The sequence below is a fragment of the Semicossyphus pulcher genome, unplaced genomic scaffold (genome assembly GCF_022749685.1).
Source record: "Semicossyphus pulcher isolate SPU_LCO1_2020_fin unplaced genomic scaffold, fSemPul1.0.p SCAF_17, whole genome shotgun sequence".
NCBI classification, from domain to species: Eukaryota; Metazoa; Chordata; class Actinopteri; order Labriformes; family Labridae; genus Semicossyphus; species Semicossyphus pulcher.
In genome coordinates this window covers 483,406-490,771 of record NW_027211681.1, presented here as the reverse complement: position 1 = coordinate 490,771, position 7,366 = coordinate 483,406, and the positions used below count along the sequence as shown (strand labels likewise).

The following is a 7,366-nucleotide window of genomic DNA, read 5'->3' as shown; positions in this document are numbered from 1 at the left end:
TGATAACGCTTAATGCTTGACTTTGACTAGTCGCTTATCACAGTTGTCAAGCTCCAGTGGCTATTTGAGGAAAGGATTGCAGTGCAATCTCTCCTCATGCATGAAACAGTTACCAAGCGTGCAGAAGACCGTTCATGAGAGCAATGCAGTGGAAGCTGGTGAAACAGCTGATTCCAGCTGCAACCTTTGGCCAGGGCTACTGAAATAATTTATTGTTGCATGTGGTGTGAACTTGCATCTATCCAGTGATTTTCAACATGATCAGCACCACTCTGCGCATCGGAGCACCTGACTTGGGAGCCATGTGTGCTTTCAAGAACACAGTTCGACAGTAGTTGGAAAAGCGGTCCATATTGAGTTCGATGAGCGGACTGAATCCATCCCTATTGTTACCTTTACACTGGATCAAGAATTCAGGCATGTTCAGTTCATCCCAGAGTGTAAAAGAGAGGCTGCCCAAAGCCACCTCAACAGCCTGCCACAAGATGAGTTAACGGAGCGGACATGCTGTTTACTTTTAGAGGCTACACCTATGTAAGGTGTGGAAACTGACATATAGCTGGATAACCAAGCTAAATGAGAGGAGAACTGACTTGTCTACTTTCGCCAGTGCCTAGTGAAAAAATCATTCAATTTAGATTGTGAAAATAACAATACGCACAATGTCAAGGTGACTACAGAGGTCAGAGAATGCGATGATATTTCAGAGGTGCGCAAAATGTGCGCAAAGACAAAGCGGCAATGGAGCTGATATTTTTTACTTTGCGCCTGGATACCGTGCACGTCTAGATAAGCATATTGACATGGTACCTGTGGATAAGTGGATTAATAACGTCCATCTCGCCTCCATTAGCACAACACTATCAAAAGAAAGTTAGCCTATTAGCCAACAGCTAATTAGCAAAGCCTGGAGAAAGCATAACAAATCTTCCTTCCGTCTAGTACTATGATCATGGAAGCTTTAGTATAACACCCCTGCATGTCGGCAAACACAGCTAATTAGATTAGTACTTCTCGTGATGAACTATATATACATGTATTAGGGCCTCTGTGCAAAAATACAATGTCAGCTTTTGGAGGCAGAGTAATTTATTTTGCAAACACCATAGCATCCACATCTCTGACATTAACTCTTTCTTTGCATGAGTGTTGCTCAAGTGTCACATGAGCCAGCTACCGACTGCATGTGCAGGGTGCACGGCACTATCAGCGAGACAGGAAGTGCTGTATAGTGCGCATGATCGAAAGTAAACACAGAGCACTTTGCAACCTGAAGTGGCCAAAGGTGTAAAATCCTTCGGGGATGTGTTCTGTCAAGCTGTCAGTTTTGCTGAGACTTTTCTCACCACTAATTCTATGCTGAGCATGGCCGCGTTGAGCATGGACAGGTGGACAGCGGTGCTGTTTCCCCTGAGCTACTCCAGTAAGATGCGCCACAGGGAAATAGTTCTAATTATGGCGTACTCCTGGCTGCACTCTCTCAACTTTTTTCTGACTCTGCTGCTGATGGGCCGGGAAAGTTACAGCCACACTTATGCCTCTTGTACCGTTCATCTGGACAGGGAGAAGAGGTTGCAGTTGGCTGCTTATGCGCCCTTTACAGGGCTGTTCCACTGCAGCAGCTTTGCACTCTGCCTTTTCGTCCTGTGCTTCGCCAACCTGAAAGTACTGAAAGTTGCAAGGTCCCATTGCAAGAGGATACATGTCATTGCAGAGTAGACACTGCTTCTGCTGGTTGATATTCACCCCAGGGAAAGTTAACTGGAGATGGACACTTAGGCTTTGACATTTTCTTGAAAATTACAAATGATCTATTTCCAGTAGGCTACAGTTTCACTTGTTATAATGTAAAGAATTCTTGACTAACTTTAGAGTACTGTGCAGAAACTGTTATGCAATAGTAATTTTTTTAATTAATAATATATCAATTGTCATATCACATGTGATTGGTGTTTCTCTCTCTTTCGCACACCACAAAAAAAAAAAATATATATATATATATATATCTTCATCGGCCCTTTCATTCTCTCCTTTTCGCCCTATGTTTCTACAAGGTAACATCCAGCTATCTGGCTTTTATTCTATTATATGCATTATGTAAGTCAGTTAACTTCTATAATTTGTCTGTATTTAGATGCCTTTCCAAAAGTGGCCCTAAATAAATTTAAAAAATTTATTTAGTCTGTCTATTATGTTTCTGTGACACAATAATAGGTTCATATTTACAATGTTCTTTTTGTACATCTTACAGTTTACTTCTCATCCTCCTGCAGGTTGGTAGAATTGTTGCCCTCTGTGCACATCCCACGGTACTGGAATATAGCCACTAAATGTCTTTTCAATGCCAAGACCTTCAGTGACCCATTGGTCTATTGTCTGTTGCAGCAGCAGTACAGGAGGTTGGCTAAAGGACACATGGCTAAACACAGGTGTCCTGTGGTGAAATGTTACAAAGTAGTACTTATTACAGGACTTAAGTATTTTCTCAGTGTATCTGACATCTGACAATTTCTGACAACTTCTACTTTTAATCCACTACATTTCCTGAGTAAAATGTGTACTTTTAATCCGATACATTTCCCTGAACAATCTTCGTTACTCGTTACTTCGTCAATTGGGAGACATTTGTTGGTATATTGAGTGTGGATTTTTAATTGAAAATACGGCTTTAAAATAACAGAGAGGTTAAACACTGATGGTGGCAGTAATGCAACATCATGGACGCCAACTGGTGTAAAAACCTTGAAGAAGAAGAAGTAGAAGGCCCAATCTCAATCTCCACACTCACGGACTCACAGACTTTGAGGCACGTTCCCGGTGAGGGACAGAACACTCACGGACTTTAATGGCGTCAGGCATGTGTGAGTCCGTAAGGGTTTGAGAACTGCATAAAAATTAGGAATGAGACACACTATCATGGCATCACACATTGCCTGGAAACCAGATGGGCCATTAAATCTAATAAGTAAAAAAGCTGACCTGCAGCATGTATTTGTGTGCCTTACAGTGTTTACATATTTTAAGATAAGATAAGCTTAATTTTTAAAACAACAACCAAAGTTATGCCAAAAAATATGAGAATTAAATGTGGTCTGTTAAATATCAAATCCCTGTCATCTAAATCTCTATTAGTGAACGATCTGATATCAGATTATCATATTGATTTACTCTCTTTAACTGAGACTTGGCTGTGTCAGGAAGAATATGTTAGCTTAAATGAATCCACTCCTCCCAGTCATCTTAATACTCATATTCCTCGAGACACTGGGCGAGGTGGTGGAGTGGCAGCTATTTTCAGTTCTAGTCTTCTAATCAACCCTAGACCAAAACTTAGTTTCAGTTCTTTTGAAAGCCTTGTTCTGAGTTTTTCACACCCAGCTTGGAAAACTTTACAGCCTGTTTTATTTGTGATAGTATACCGCCCACCTGGCCCATACTCTGATTTTCTAACTGAATTCTCAGAGTTTTTATCAGATTTAGTCCTGAGTGACACGTTTTCAGTTTGGAAGGACCAGAAGTAGCGGAGAGAGAACACAAGGCTCAGTTCAAGTGTTTTAATAAAAAAACTAGCAGAGTAAACTGGTGAACACAGAACAAAAAACAAAACCTCCAAAATACTCCGGAGCAGGTGGCAGAAGACGCGCTGACCAAAACCACAGCGAGGCACACACTAGAAAAAACGAGAGAAGAAAAATGTTTAGGCAAACTTATGCAGGAGACACACTGGGAATAATTTGAACGAGAAACACAGAAGAGTACTGTAGAAGAAATTAATAATCTTCAGGTCCGATTCAGTGGCTGGTTCGGATGAGTTTTATTCACTGCGCAGTAGAGAGAGATCATCACAGCAAGTTGTAGAAAACCTCTCTGACTAGAGTGCGCTCTAGCCAGATTATATATCTTGGGTCACAGTAAACAAAGGGCTAACCAAAAGGGCTATGCTAATTGAGATCGAGCAACAAAGGGCAATACACAACCAAGATGAAAGAAGCTATGTTGTCATTCTCAGAGGGGGGTGTCTGGGGGACCAAACTAACAAGAGGGTTCAAGCTAGCTTCTCGAGGCTCATACAGTGGTCTTAGGGGTGAACAACTCACAGCCTGATAGCTAAACAAATGTATAGAAGGAAGTTAATCACAGGGGTTCCTTTGGAAACATCAAAACCTTGATTAACACTGATGTGATAGCAGGAAAGAAAAAAGAATACACTCTGATGTTGTTCAGTTCTGAAGTTACAATTTGTTGAGACAATTTAACTAAAAGTAGAAAGGTGGAACGAATTGTGAAGAAAACCATAATTATTTAAGATGTAAACAAATACAGAATTAAAGCCATAAATTCTGTTTCCACAATTCCTCCTTTTGTCCTTTATAGGACAACATCAACAGAGATTAGACATTAAATGTGGCACAATTCGTGAAAGGATCTATTGAAAAGTTCATGAAGGGTAAGTGAACAGTTGGATGTGAAATGGGGAAGCACTCATTTTCAGCAGTATGAGTGTGTATTGTACACAAGCTATAGGATGAAGATGATAGTCTCAAGTCCAAATTGTAGAAGCCTTTTTTTTTTTTTGGTATTTGGAAAGAAAAAAAAACATAGTCACAGTTTGAAAATCCCATTCATGACCTTCTCCGGTGCCTTTGATAGACCATTTCAGTGGTTGTAGAGAGGTATGGAGACGTTTGATTCTGATTCTGGTATGGCGGCGGGGTAGCAGAGCTTACACTTGCTTGCAGGGGAAGAATGCAACTGGGCATAAAACTATGTGATGGGAAAGATGACGTGACACAGTCCGAGATGGGAAAACCATTAAAGGGGGAACTATGGGGAAGTAATTGAAGTCTTTGTGGGAAAGGTTTGGAAGATGAGTCCAGTGTCTCCCATATTCCAAGCACGGGGGACTGCATTAAGTCTTTACATACTCCTCCTTGTTGGTCAGCAGTGGCTGTTGTTCTGTAGAAGCGGGACTTTCCAGAGCAAGTTTGTCCTCCTGGCCCTTGCCAGTGGTGTCAAGGAGTTACAGGAGCAATAGTCATGAGAGTGGTCAGCAGCCGCAACATTGGTGTCCTCTGTGGGCATCCGATCAGTTGAACGCTGGTTGATATCATCATCCTGGGGGGCACTGGTTCTTTTGCAGTGGGAGGAGGGGATCTACGAAGGTCATCCATCACACTTCAAGACGGTGTCGGTGGTCGCCAGGACTTGGGATGGGCTGTTCCAGCATTGTCTGTAGTCAGCAGGACTTGGGATGTGTCGGTCCACCTGGGCTGTAGAGCATTCTCTCTTGTATCCCTTCAGTTGCATCATCGGGCTGGATGTTGTAGTTACCACTATCAGCAGGAGAAGCCTCTGGCCGCAATTGTCTGTCGAAGTAGAGCTTAAGAAGAGGAAAACTGCAACACTGCAAAAGTTAATGTCAGTTTTGATCATCAATATCATGGTGGGAAATCTATGGAAGGTGTGTCAGGAGATATTTGCTGCTCATTAAATGTTCATAGGTGTTCATCCATTTCTCCAGTTCTGTCAGTTGTTTCTCATTTTCCTCAAGCCAATGGGCAAAGACTTATATCCGTTAAAAGAAAAAAAAAAAAAACAAACAAACATGAACAATCACAGGCTTTAGATGCATAAAAGAAATTCAATAATCGAAAGGACAGTTTCAAAACAAAACAAAAAAAACATGAACAACATTTTTATAATTAGAACATTTTCTTTAAGATATTAAACAAAAATCCTTGAGGAGGAGGGTGGTCTTTTTGAATGGTCACATTCATTTGTAGTAGATTTTGGAAAGCTGCAAAATTCTGCAAATCTATTTTTATTTTTTATTCAAATTAAGCACAAATGTGCTTCTCATTTATTTAAGCCACCATCCTCCTTTTGCTCATGTGTCATTTGATATGCCACATGAGCAAACTGAGGAATAAGGGAATGTGGGGCTACTACGCGGCTGTCGTAGGAGCATCACAAACCCTCAACAAAGGGAAACAAAAGAAACAACAATAACAACAACAAAAAAGGCTTTTTTTTTTTTTTTTTTCAGGGAAGGCATGTTTGTAACACAAGAATAATAACAGAACCAATATTCTTTTGTTAATGTTTGTCTCGAGTGTCTTTCAAGCTGGCTAAAATGCTGGCTGAATTCCTTCCTTCACTTTGCTCAAACCAGGTCATATACCTCAACCAATTAACCTTCTTTATCAACTTACTATTCCTTTCTTTCACTTGCAAAATCTTTCTACGGTCCTTCTAATACAACACTGTCAAATGATCTCACTAATGTGAAACATTCTTGGTTTTCTGTGTCCACTAAAATCGCTCTGGCACATCGGCTACACAATCACTACCAACATACATGTCCCATGCTAGGTTGCCCCTGTCAGGAGCCTATATCTACTCTGGCTTTGAACATTTTCAGAAACAGTAAGATTAGGAAGACAGCGAAAGATCTACAACTCACCAGATATTAAGAAAGACAATAAAATTAAAATAATTCAAGAACCAACGAAGGGGAAAAGAAAAATAAATAAAATAAGAAGGTAAATGAAATAACATTTTTAAAAGCAATAATAATAAATAATAATAAGGAAAGTAAAAGATTTAACAAATCAAACTGTATAGGATAAAAAGGGGAAATCAAAGTTTCAGTTGTGACTGTTTCCAAAATACTGTGTCTGACTACAACAATTTCAAACTGCAAAAATAAAACAAAGCAACAAAAAGGGGAATATTAGGTCCTGTTATCTGTTATCAATGTCAAAAAATAAAATAAAATAAGAAAACAGGTAATTAAAAAAGAACATGCCTTCTGACTAATTCAGAAAGTACACTTCCACACATACAATGAATTATTCTTTTTCTGTATTGCCTGCTTCTGCTTGGCTACTGTACTTGCATCAAATATTCCAGCCTATGCTGTTAATACAAATAATGAGTAAAAAGACAACCATTAAATGGCATAACAACTGACTAGAAACATAGTGCAACTCAAACAAAAAAAAAAAAACGTAACAGAAAAATGTAAGTTGCATATAAAATCTACAGCCAACACAAACAATACACCGGAAGACAGTAAAACACCACAAAATGTTGTTTCGAGGTACTGCTGATATACCAAGCACAAATCACTCACTCACTCACTCACTCACTCCAGGCATTACAATTCCCACGCAAAACAAAACAATAAGCCAAGGCAAAGTGCTGACACGTTGAGAAAACAAAGATCAATGAGTCAAGGGTACACACACAACGATGAAACGAAAACAGACGAACAAAACAAGACGAACAAAACCGGTCACAAAAAATTGTCTTGCGAATTGCGAATTCAGAACGGGAATATAATGATATTACAGTACTCAGTAGT

At 39.8% G+C, this 7,366-nt stretch overlaps 1 pseudogene; it reads left to right on the top strand.

Moving 5' to 3' along the window:
• Nucleotides 1-257: 257 nt before the first annotated feature.
• Nucleotides 258-4,395, top strand: LOC138594308 (G-protein coupled receptor 26-like; annotated as a pseudogene).
• Nucleotides 4,396-7,366: the final 2,971 nt, after the last annotated feature.